Source organism: Haemaphysalis longicornis, unplaced genomic scaffold (assembly GCF_048455015.1).
Source record: "Haemaphysalis longicornis isolate Haplotype H1 unplaced genomic scaffold, Haemaphysalis longicornis Haplotype H1 scaffold_5, whole genome shotgun sequence".
In the NCBI taxonomy this organism is placed as follows: domain Eukaryota; kingdom Metazoa; phylum Arthropoda; class Arachnida; order Ixodida; family Ixodidae; genus Haemaphysalis; species Haemaphysalis longicornis.
Window position 1 is genome coordinate 211232707 of NW_027526385.1, and position 13090 is coordinate 211245796.

Genomic DNA, 13090 nt, shown 5'->3' on the forward strand with positions numbered 1-13090 from the left:
GCCATGGAGCTAGGCTTGGAGAGGTGACGGTGCGAAGGTAGCCATAGTAGTGGCGCCGCTAAGATCAGGCCGTTCTTCGCAGTGCCACGCCAAACCGATGCAGTTGTCTTGTAGGCTGGCGTCTATAAATATGCCCAACTCGTTTGGTAGCCTCTGTGCCATGCATTGGCGGAGAGCCCGCAGACGCGGAACGACGCTAGCTCGAGGGATAGCCCACCATTTCGAAGAAACCACAGTATTTCGAGCCCAAGGGAGAGGTGCAGGAGATGGCATGTGTCCGATTGGATGTGTTTGAGAGTCCCATTGCATAATAGCAGCAGGCAGGATAGTGAGCGTGCGCCGGAGTTTATGGTGTTTCTGGGTTTTTTCAAGAATTACTGGCAGGGGAGAAAGAGGAGCAGCTTTTTCTAAGGCGCAGATCCTAGTTTTTTTTATTACAACTTTTTTTGTTGATTACAACTTTGTTGTACTTCAGAGATTATGGCTGGCCGGTGGCCTTCGCGAATTCTAGAAACTTTCTAAGCACGGTGTGAACTGCCTGGCAAAAGTCTTCCGTAACTGAAATGTTAGTGCCGCCCAAAATAAACTTTTGCGAAAAGAAAAAATGAGCCTTGACCCGCCGCGGTGGCTCAGTGGCTAAGGCGTTGCGCTGCTGAGCACGAGGTCGCGGGTTCGATTCCCGGCCGCGGCGGCCGCTTTTCTGATGGAGGCGAAAAGCAAAAACGCCCGTGTGTGTGAGATTTTGGTGCACGTTAAAGATCCCCAGGTTTTCGAAATTAATCTGGAGCCCCCCACTACGGCGCGTCTCATCGCCTGCTTTGCGTCGGTGCGTTAAACCCTACAATCAATCAATCAAGAAAAAATTCAGTCTTCTGTTTTAAAGGAAGCGAACTGTAAAATGGTTGGCCCGTACATATTTGAAAAAAAACACTCCCAATCTATGCCCACGGCTAATAGCTCCCTCAGAAAACTGCATTTTAAATGAGCCAGAAAGAATTTCCATATTTTATGTGTCAGCCCACGTCTTCTCCGCAGAATGAAACATTCCGTAGAAGACCAGGTTACGTCGTCATGCGCTATCTTCATAGTCATCCAGCCGTGATTGTAGTGTGGCACTTTCATTACGTACAGCTGACGTAATCATCCTGGCAAAATTCGTTTCATCATGTAGTGCGACAACGGAGTTACTTTTTCTTTCACAGCCGCAAGACGCATTGTTAAGTCGTACACCTTGTTGGCAACAATTTGTTGGCTTTTTTCACCTGATTGACATATTCCAAAAGCTGGTCGTGCCGCTGGTCTAGGTGCTTAGTGGGGTGGTTTTTTGCAGATTAAACTTGACTAGTTTCGGCGGTAGGGTCTAATTTTGGGGGGCCAAGGTTAAGTTCTACGTCTCCTCCTAGTGCAATAAGCTTAACATGCACAACTTCATAAAACGGAGACACCAAAACATATGGGCACGAGAATAGCAGCAGGCAGATATTTTTGGATCTTTTGCAATAAATAGAGTACAGAACTAAACTAAAAGCAGAAAGGGTTCTTTGAGACCATTGTCGCTGCTGACATGCTATGCCAACTGCATTGAGGTAAAGGCCAAATTCTGCCTAAAGGAGCCATGAAGACAAAATACAAGTTGAATTTATTAAAAAGACGGCTTAGTCGAGATAACAATGATACCATTATCATAGCCATCTTTGAACAAATAACGGAGATATTAAATAAAACCTGTTAAGCAGTCGCGACCCACTAGCCGATTTCCTGCAACTTTTCTATGACGTCACGGAACTTTGTTTGTGCGATTGGCGGCCTCCTATCTGACCTGACGCGACGACACATGACTGGACGTCTGTGATGTGGCCTCTAGTTTCATTGGACCGCATCACTTGAATGCTAACGTGCAGTTAACACACTGAAAATATGTTTTATTGTTGGCCCGTATGACGTCATTCTTGCTCATAACACGTCACTGTGGCGCAAAATTTGAAAGTTTTTAAATACTTTCTTTTTTTTTCGTTAAAAAGCATATTTTGTGGTTGTAATGGAGCTGAGTGAGATACTGAATCCTAGTTCTTTCAAATTAAACGAAGTTGAATTTTCTATTCATGGCTCCTTTAAGTAGGCAATGCTTGCTGTGGACGACGTTCCTTTGGCGGCTTGGCCAGCGTCCCCTTGCGGAGACACGTACGGTGGCAGGTCACATGACGCGGGTTAGAGCGTTGCTATCTCAGCGACCATGCGGTCTTCAGCAGCTGTTGGCTGTGCCGAAACTTCGGCGTCAGGCATAACGTCACGTATGGAGAACTGCAGCCACTGAAACACAAAGCAGAAAGGGTTCTTAGCGACCATCGTCGCGGCTACCATGCTATGCCAACTGAATTGCTGTGAAGTACAAAGGCTGCATAAGCAGGCCATGCCAGCTGTGGTCAATGTCCCTCTGGCGGCTTCGGCAGCGTCCCCGTTCGGAGACATGTATGGTGGCAGGTCACATGGCCAAGGGTAGGGCGTTGCTATCTCCGAGACAAGGCGATCTTCAGCAGCTCTTGGCTGCGCCGAAACTACGGCGCAGGCATAACGGCACGTATGGAGAACTTCAGCCAACTGAACAGCAAAGCAGAAATGGTTCTTAGCGACCATCGTCGCAGCTGCCATTCCATGCCCAATGATTATCAATTCCAAAACAATACAACAAGTCTGAATTTATAACAACAATATTAGGTTATAGTCGCTGCAGCCCAGAAAATTAACAGAGCAGCTGCAGTCGTGAACATAATTGTTGGTGATGGTGGCGAAGGTTACGTACAGCTTCGCTCATTTTTTTTTTCAAAACGCACGTGTTCGCAAAGAGTAAAGAATGGTTGATCAAAATATCTAAAACTTCCGTAATCTGTTTTTGTATAGTAGGGGTTACTTTGGCAAGCAGATAAGCAATTACTCTAGAAGCGTCCCAGTATCGTTCGTGAGTTCCACAGCGCATTCCAGGATCGGCATCTACCCAAAAAACAAATTTTAGGTATTTTAGCCACGTTTTATTACATTGAAGCGTTTTTTTAGCTGGCGTGCTTGGACACGCCGAGAAAAGGTGGGTGAACATTTCTTAACCTGCCGTAGTCTTCTTCTGCATATTTACTCGTTACTTCCGCATGCCACCACGCAGTCACCCTAGATGCAAGCCTACAACACGAGTGAGTATTTCGGCGCATTCCGGGCTCCAATACTTCCTGAGACAAAAAAGTGTGAATATATTCACACCCGTTTTATTGTTTTTATTTTCCTAAGGAGGCGTGTATGTGCGTGGCGAACAAATAGGAATGAACATTTCTTCTCTGCCGTAACTTTCCGCCTTCTATTTAGATAGTCTGTAAGGAGCGTCGGGATAATCTTTGACGTGTGGTGTTAGCGCACGTGAGTTTCATAGCCCAAACCGGGCTCTTCTTGCTCCCAAGACAACAAAGATTGGGTGTGCTCAATCCGGTTTTACACTTTCGCCTTTATTTCGTAAGCACACATGTTAACACACCTTGTAGAAACGCTTGTGGAAATTTTCTGAACTGCCGTAATTCGCCATGGTATATTGATCAGTTACCTCTGCAAGCATATCCGCAGTCATGCTACACTCATGCACAGAGCACTCGTGAGTGTGTCGGCAAAATTCGAGCCTATCTTCATCCCCAGATTAAGGTTGAAATATTCACACTGATTTCACGCTTTCGCCTTCCTTTCCTAAGCAGTCGTATTATGTGCGGGGAAGAAAAAAACGATGGAAATATTTGAAGATCTGTAATTTGCCGTGGTATTTTGAAATGTTACTTCCGCAAACAGCCGTTCACTCATCCTAGATGCGTGCCGCCGGAGCACGTGAATTTCTTCGCAAACATTAGGCTCAGCTTTTTTTCTATACAATATAGGCTCGCTATGTTTTTTTTGGTCTTATGCTGTTACCCCTTTTGTCTAACGAGACATGTATGCGCGCTACGAAAAGCTGGGTACAACTTTCTTGATCTGCCATAATCTGCATCTGTATATTTACGTTTTTTATAAAACCTTGGCAGTCGTTCTAGATGCGTGCCGATAGCGCACATGAGTTTGTTGGCGCGAATAGAGCCTCCCCCTCTTCAGGAGATAACAAAGTTTGGTTAGGTTGAACTCGGTTTCATTCTGTGGTATTCAGTTTTCTAGGAGGTACGCTTGCACACCAAGAATCAAGGCGGGGAAAAAGTTTTCGAACTGCCGTAATCCGCACTGGTATTTAGGTATTATTTCCGTAAGCTCGACTAATGCCAAAAGCGCATCTCAGTGTGTCGGCACATTTGTTAATCAGCTTCTTTCGCGTACAACAATGAGTGGTGAGGACTATTAACGTTTCACTGGGTAGCTCGTTTGCCCAAAAAGACGTGTTAGCGCTGCGGAAGCGTGGGTTCAACATTCTGGAAGTGCGTCAATCCACTGATATATATATAGGTGTCACTCATTAAAGCAGCTCTACAGTCATTGTACACCGTGCCAACACGCACCTGAGTTTTTCCCGAATTTTGGGTTTCACTTCTTCTGCAAAGCAACAAGATTGTGTATGTTCACCACGTTCTTATCTTTTCGCGTCCTTTTTCTATGCATATGTCTTTGCGTTTCCTGCAAGAATGCAGGTGCCACCTTTTTCGACCTGCCGAATTCCGCCAAAGTGTATTTTTTTTTGAGTACCGCAAGCACTCCGCTGTCCTTCTGGACGCGTGCCGACCGTGCACGTTCTTCCTTGGGCATTCAGGTCTCAACTTGTTCTCGAGGAAAGAAGACTGCTACGTTAACCCCACTGTTATCATTTCGCTCCTTGTTGCTAAACAGACGTGTGAGGCACCGCGAGGAGAGGCGGATAGAAATTTATCGAGCCTCCGTAAGTCACTGCTCTATATTTCAGTTTTACTTCTGCAATTACTGTAGACGCATGCCGATAGCGGACGTTTGATTCGCGGTGCGTTCTGTGCTCAGCCCATTCCATAGACAGCAGAGATCCGATAGGTTGACCCCTGTTTTAGATATTTTTCTTCTTTTCTCTAAGCGGACGTATTTGCTGGCCACGACGAATATTGGGTACAAACTACTAGAACTGCTATATTCCTCAGCTGTATATTTATGCCTTATTTGCGCAAGCAGCACAGCATTTATCCTAGACACGGGCCAATGGTTCACATGTGTTTTTGGACGCATCCTGGCTCAGGTTCTTGCCAAGACAACAAATATGCAACATGTTGTCCACGTTTTTATGAATTGTGTTGGTTTTGGTAAGGTGACGTGTTACGCAGAGGAAAGAAAGGCAGGTGAATATTTTCGAACTACCGAAAGCCGCCGCTGTATATATGATGTTAATCTCTCAAGCCGCCTCGCTGCCAGCCTTGACTGGTCGCGATGGTGCAAATGGAGTTTGTCCGCACAGTGCCGGCTCATCGTCTTCTCCAGATAACAAAGATTTGGTATTAGTGGCACGGGTTTCATCCTTTCTCCTCTTTTTGCCAAGTACACGTGTTAGCTTGCATGAAGGATGGCGGGTGCAAAAATCTCAAGCTGCTGTAATCCGCTGCTGTATATTTAGGTGCTTCTTTCCCTAGCAGCCACACAACCATTGTATTTGCTGGCGACATGCACGTGAGTTTCTCAATGCATTCCGGCGTCAGCTTCGTCCCAAAATAACAAAGATTGCTTGTGTTGAAGACAATTTCACCATTTCATAACTTTTTTCTGTGCAGGCGTAGTTGCTCACAGCGATAAATGTCCGATAGAAGGTGCCCCAACGTCCGCAATGCACCGCTTAATATGCAGGACTGAATTTCGCAGGTGGCTCCGTAGTCATTCTAGAAGTGTGCCAATAACGTACGCCAGTTTCTAAGCGCATTTCAGGATCAGCTCGTTCCCGAGGGAACAAAGATTACGTATTGAAACAAAAAGATTTATGAATAAATAATACTTCTCTAAGCAGATTTGTTTGCGCGCCGCGATGAATTGCGGCTGGGAATTTCTTGAACTGCCGCAATCCACCATTTTTTATTTAGGTGTTACTTATTGAAGCAGCACCGCACACAAGGTATAGGGCTGCACGTGACCAAGTGAGTTTGTGGGCACAATTCAGGCTCTTCTTCTTCCTCAGGCAGCACGAATTCGTTATTTTGTCTCCAGTTTCATTCATCAGGGTCGTTTTCTCGGAGCTGATATGTTTGTGTGCTGCGATGAAGAGGGTGGAAATTTCTCACACTGCCATAAACCGGCAATGTATATTTATGCATTTTGAGCCGAGCTGTCACTTCAGACGTGGAGCGATAGCGTCATGAGTGTCTGAAATAAATCCGGGCTAAGCTTCTTTCCCCGACAACCAACGTTAGGTAAGGTGACCCCGGTTTTGTTATTAGCGAATTTGCTGAACCAACCTATTTGCAATTCACGAAAGATTGGCTTAAGAGAATTTCTTGAGTGGCGTAATCTCCTGCTGATTGCTTAGGTTTTATTTCCGTAATTTACGCAGTCGTCCTATTCACATGCAAATAGTGCAGGTAAGATTCTTCGGTGCAAACCCGGATCTACTTCTCTCCCAGACAACAAAGCTTTGGTATGTTTATTCATTTTTTTAATGTGCCTCCGGTTTTAAGCACACTTATTCTCTTCCCGCCAAGAACATAGGGTGGAAGTCACCGGAGCTGCCATAAGTATATTCCTATGTTACTTCTGAAACCAGCCCCGAAATCATCGCAGACGCGTAGCAATAGCGCACGTGAGTTACTCGGCCTACTGTGAGCTACCCTTTTTCCCCAGACCAACAAAAATTGGGTAAATATCTTGGTTTCATTTATTCAGCTTTACTTGTTTAGCTGACGTATTTTTGCTCCAGCAATAAGGGCGGTTGGAAATTTTTACAACTACCTCATCTTGCCGCGGTATATATATGGTTACTTCCTCAACCAGCCGGCACGCAGTACGCCCGACGTGTCGCGAGAGCACGGGTGAGTTTCTCAGCCTATTCATCACTTGGCCTCTTCGGTATCTAAGAAAGATTCGTTACGTTGACCCGAGTTTTATTGTTTATTCTTTTTGTTTAGCAGACGTGTTTGCGAACCACGAATAAAAGTAGGGTGAAAATTTTTTCAAGTAACGTATGTCGCGGCTGTATATTTAGGCCACAGGGTATATTTGTATTACACGTTTGGCGATAACGCACGTGAGATTTTTCGGTGCATTCACGGCTTAAGGTCTTCCCCAGTCAAGCAAAACTGTGTATTCTGACCCCAGTTTTATGCTTTCTCCTCTTGTCTCTAAGCAGAAGTGTTGCATTCAGCAAACAAAAACGGGTGGGAATTTTTCGGAGTGCCATCAGTACTGTTGTGTCAGTAAGGGATAGTTGAAGAAACATCTTCGTAGTCATCTTAGACCTGTGTCGCAGCGCAGGTGAGTTGCTCGGTGCATTCAAGATCTTTGTCTTCACCATTGAAGAAAGATTGGGTATGTTGGCCACAGTTTTATTATTTACTCTCTTTTCATAGGTACACATGATAGTGGGCGCCAAGTAATGAGGTAGTCGTTTTTCAAACTGCCATGATTCCCAACTAAATATTGAGGTACAACTTCAGGAAGCACCCCCGCGATCATTTTAGAGATTCCGATATGCACGTGAGTAGTTTAGGGCAATCCGGTCTCACCTTCTTCCCTGCCTTAAAAAAATATTCGGTAAGTCGACTCGACTTTCATCATTCCAGAACGGCTTTCGAGCAGTCGTAGTTGTACGCTCCAGAATACGGCGGGAGGGAAAATCTACGACTGCGGTAACCCCACCTAGTACATTTATGTGTTAATTCAACAAGCAGCTACACAGACACACTATGCATGGAAAATGCGCACACGAGATTGAAGGCAAGTTTTGGGCCGGCGTCTTCGCTAGGCAAGAAAGATTAGCTAAATGGACCCAGGTTTTACCAATTTGCGTTGTTTTTTTTCCCCAGACATGTTTGTGCTCCGCGAAAAATAGCGGGTGAATATATCTTAAAGTGCTGTAATCCGGCGCTGAATATGAATGGTGTTGCATTTACAAGCAGCCTTGCCGGCGTCATAAACATGTGCAAGTAGCGTCCGTGAGTTTCTTGCACATTCCGTACACAGCATCTTAACGAGATAAGAAGGGTTAGATATGTTCTCTACGGTATAATTCTTTTCCCTCTGCTTTTCTTTTTGTAGGTGCTCGCAGGCCGTGAGGAAAGGTGAGAGCGAATGTTTGAACTGCAGTAAGTTTTCCGCGTACATTTAGAAGTTACTTCCGGAAGCAGCCTCTCAGTGATTCGAGACGTGTCGCCATAGTGCTGTTGAGTTCTTGGTGCATTCCATGCTCAGCTTTTTTCGCTGACAATCAGAAGGAATGGACTGCCGAGGTTGCTTGACAATGAAGCCTCTTACATCCTCTGGAGCATGCCTTTTCGACAAAAAACAGCCAATATAAAATAACTTAGGAAACAATACATACTGACATCGTGACTTGGCATTGGTTCCGCCGTTCTTTTTCCTTGTCTTGAGTGGGGCGTGGGTAGTGATCCATATAGTAGTGACCACTGCGCCATTTCACTAACGTGTATAGGTAAAGTCCAAGCAGTCTATCGTCCCATAACAAGTGTAATGAATCAAAAGCCAACTGGAGTACATTCGCAGAAACATCTAAACTACACCAAATATCCATAAAATATCTACACGGGGAGGCAGAAGCCCAACACATCAAGGAACACATCATCGACGCCGCCTAAAAGTCTATTCCCCAAGCCTCCTGTAACCCCGCACAACCAGAGGAGGCCGTCGTTGAGTGAGGCCCAGCATAAGGCGTCGGTTGTCCTCCGTCGGTACCCCACATCCAGTAACTTTGCATCATTTAAAATGGCAAATGCATTTGGTAAGTGTGTGCGCCGTGAGCCAAAACAAAAGAGTTGGCGCACATTACTTACATCCATTACTCATACACAGACGCACAGAAGGTATCGACAAGAATATGCTAACTTAAAGGACAACATACACACAGCCGGGCCCGGGTCACCACACCAGGAAACACGCTCGAAGATTAGGCTAACACACCTGCACAACACTTCCAACACGTATCCAGTTCAGCACACTACACAAACACTTTCCTGAAGCAAAACCGCTGGTGAAAAGAAGTTTCTCCGTGACAATAACTTGTCAAAATGTGGTTACAATTCTGAATTTAAACTGCACAAGTTGAAGGCTGCCCTTAGCACATGTAAATCTTTGGCTCCAGGTGCAGATACAATTACATAACCAAGATTAAACAACTGCACCCAGTCAATACAGAAATACTCCTACACCTATACAACAAAATATAGCTTTCGGGGCAAATTGCATGCTTTTGGGGGGAGGCCATAGCAGTGGCGTTCCTGAAGGAAGGGAACGACCCTTCCTCTCCGGCCAGTTATCGTCCCATTGCCCTTACAACCGGCCTCTGTAAGCTCTTCGAGAAGATAAACAGGAGACTTGTGTACTTCTTAGAGAACAATGATCTTCTTGAGGGCTGCAAGGCAGGGTTCAGGGCGGGGCGATCTACCAACGACCAACACGTTGCATTAGAGGCATATAGAAAAGATGGCTTCCTCCACAAGCAGCACTATATAAAAATATTCTTTGATCTTGAAAAGGCTTATGATTCTGCTTAGCGGTATAGCATCCCCAGCGATTTGAAGCCCTTTGGCATGCCGGGTAACATAATGAACACGCTTGCAAGCTGCATGTCTGAAAGAATCTTTGGTTTAGAGGTTGAAAGTGCACTCTCTAGGGTTCACACTCATGACAATGGCTTGCCACAAGGCGGAGTGTCGAGTTGCCTTCCGTTTATTTTAAAAATACACTCAGAAAGGCATTCCCACTATCAATTTCCACCATAATGTATATACACGATGCACAATCATACTTTAAATTCTTTAATTTCTCTGTCTGTGAGCGCCAAGTGCTGCTTTGTGTTAACTAGCTAGCCGGCTGGGAAGAGAGCAATGGTTTTAAATTTATTCCAGGAAAGTGCACTTGTGTTTTGTTTTCTAAGAGGCGTGGCATCCGACCAGACCCAGACATTCAACTCAATGGTGTCTCAATTTCAGTCATAAATGAACACCAGTTTTTCGGAGCAGGTCTTGACGAAAGCTCACATTCATTCCACATATAACACCGCTTAAACATAAAGGCCTAAATGCTTTGACTATACTCATGGTTCTCTCCTACTATTACTATAGTTCTGACAAACAACTTTTCTGACGTGTTTGTCTTGACTGATAAGTTCACGATTCGTCTATGGAAGTGTTGTTTATAAGTTACCAAGAAAGACATCCCTAAAAAGGGTGGACCCAGTGTTTCATCTAGGGCTTCGCCTCGCATGTGGCGCCTTCCGCACTAGCCCGGTCGAAAGCCTCTATGTGGAGTACAACAAATGGAACCTACAACGTCAGCCAGCTCACAGAGATCCCTTTTATGCTTTTAAAAATTCATCCATGCCTCACCGACCTTTTAAATCAGCTTTTTTAGAATACGTCTATGACTGAACTCCTGCTAAATGTACCATCGTTTTCTGCACCCTTCTTTTATAGAGTTAGAGGAAGCGTCAGACTTGCTGTCTCCTTTTTAGATACCACCCAAACTTCTGTAACACACTTTATAGCACCATGGCATCTCCGCCCTGTATCATGCGACACATCTTTCACACATATAGATAAAAACCGAGCTCAATGATGTGCAATTCTGCAGCACTTCTTGTAGTTACAGCAGAGGTATCAGTGTTCTGAATTTGATTCCGACGCCTCTAAGACTGCCACATTTGTGTCTTTTGCAGGCATGGACCGGGCCTTAATGTCACTAAAACAGTGAATAGTAATACTATTACCTTTACGACAGAGGCTTATGATGCACTTCTTGTTGTTAAGAATATACTTTAAACGACGTCCCACAATGCAATATGCATACATATTCCCTCAGTGTTCTGCGGGCATAAGTGTCAACAAAGTCTTCGAAAAAACACGTTGTAAATATGATCATGAAGAGTATTATGTCCGTGTACGTCCACAAATTTGAACTGGTCATTTGCTGGGTGCCTGGCTACGGCGGTATAGCTGGAACGAAGCCACAGATCAAATGGCTGCTGTGGTGACAATCGTGAATAAAGTAGGCATAACCACATTACACTAAACCGACGTGAAGAAACACATCAAACAACTTCGCAAAACATGGCAAACACACTGGAGTGAGGAAACAGACAACAAGTTGCACATAATAAAACCAAACTCGAGACCATACACCACCGACACACGCAACAAATACACAGAAGTCGCCCTGGTTTTATTACAGATAGGGCACGCATACCCAACGCCCTCGCACCTGATCACTGGATCTCCAAGACCTCTGTGCAGCAGGTGTGGAGAGGCCCTGTCCGTGATCCACATCCTCATACATTGTAAGGGACTAGATACAACACGACACACATATTTCACACAACTATACAGACAACACATTCTGCTACACCAATGTAATTTTTAGGGGACGACCCATAATTACTCAAAAGGGTACTCTTAAGTTTCTTAGCGATGTCCAGTGTTTACACCTATCACTTACTATGTATGTTGAAAACCTGGCCCTTTACAACATCATCTACATTGACGTTTGTGTTATTATACATGTAGTTTTACCTAAATGTTTTACGTTTATTATCACATCGTCTTGATAAAATACCTTTTCATTGGAGCTTTTTGCTCTTAGTAGGCATTGCGCCATAAAAATCACAACCATCATCATATTCACGTGTTCGTCGTTGCAATAAGCCACCCTGCTGCACTTCCTATGAGAACGGCATCATATGGTAGCGCAGCTCAGGACGACACGTATTTTTTCAACGAAAGGTGCTTTATTGAAGCAAAATTGTGCTGTGTTAAGGAGTCAAAAAACCGCACAAAGCTCCAATAACGCTGTCAACAACGTGAGATAAACACCTGAGTATCGGCAAATCATTCTGCACTGATTCCATGGTGAACATATAGTGTTAAAGAAAATTCCTTCGAAAACAGTGGAAGCAGATCTTGGACATTGGCGATGAAGCATCGAACGGTCTATTCTAGTGAAGACAGTCGACACACTCTTCCTATCAAGATAAATTGCCGGCGCGGCTTACAAAGAAAACAGGAAGAAACGCCGCCTTTATTTCTATCTTTGGACAGCTAGTCCCTTCCAGCCGCTTTCATCAACAAAAATACATACGAGTGAGTATAGTGCACGGAATCACACTCCTCTACGAGTGAATCGCCTTGTTGGCAATAATAAAACGGTAGGGCATTAAATAAAAATTCCTTTATCTTGCCTAGCAAGGATTGAGGCGAACCACATGGATGATTCCGGACCATGTTCGTTCTCCTGATGTGCGGACTCATCTTCGGCTATTTAGTCGTTATTCCGGAAACGAATCATTAGATTCTGAAAGGTTTGAAAGGTTTTCAGTAACATCAAAGAAGCTTCGTGCTGAGTCCGTGTCGGCACATCAGGTTCCAAAACCATTCAAAATCGCCTGGTTGATACTCACCTTGTACCCACCGGATGTCGTACCGTCCGGCGTCCACCAGTTGCTGCTCCGCGGCATGTACGCGAGTAAGCTGGTGGGCATCCTGCGGCTGTTGTAGGTATCCTTTGACGTCGGCTTGTCGGCACCTTTAAGATGTGGTAGCGCTATGTCAAGAATAATGTCGGCGGCTGAGCATAGATAAGTTAGAAATAGGCTATCTCTATGGTTACCCGAGACAGCTTTATTGCGCGTAATCCAGACACAAAGAAGCATTTCGTCCATGTTTCATGTTGACGTCACTGTACACAAATTTTTTGTTGAGGGGTTCGGTAAGTTTATTTGTATGTGTGTGCTACGCCCACGTCTTCTGCTGGTCAGTGTTGCTAGAGCACGGGAGTGTTTCTAGAGCGCCGTCCGCTATTAGCACGGAAGGCGTTTTATTTCGCAGCACAACTTCGTCAATAAGGAAATGTGCGGCTTCTATAGGAACCCCTGGGAAGGGAAACAATCTGCGTAGGGCCTCAAGCAGTATGTTGC

General features: G+C 44.9%; 1 pseudogene; it reads right to left on the reverse strand.

The window, feature by feature from the left end:
• Window positions 1–1140: 1140 nt before the first annotated feature.
• LOC144140090 (uncharacterized) lies at window positions 1141–12655 on the reverse strand (annotated as a pseudogene).
• Between the last annotated feature and the right edge of the window lie 435 nt (window positions 12656–13090).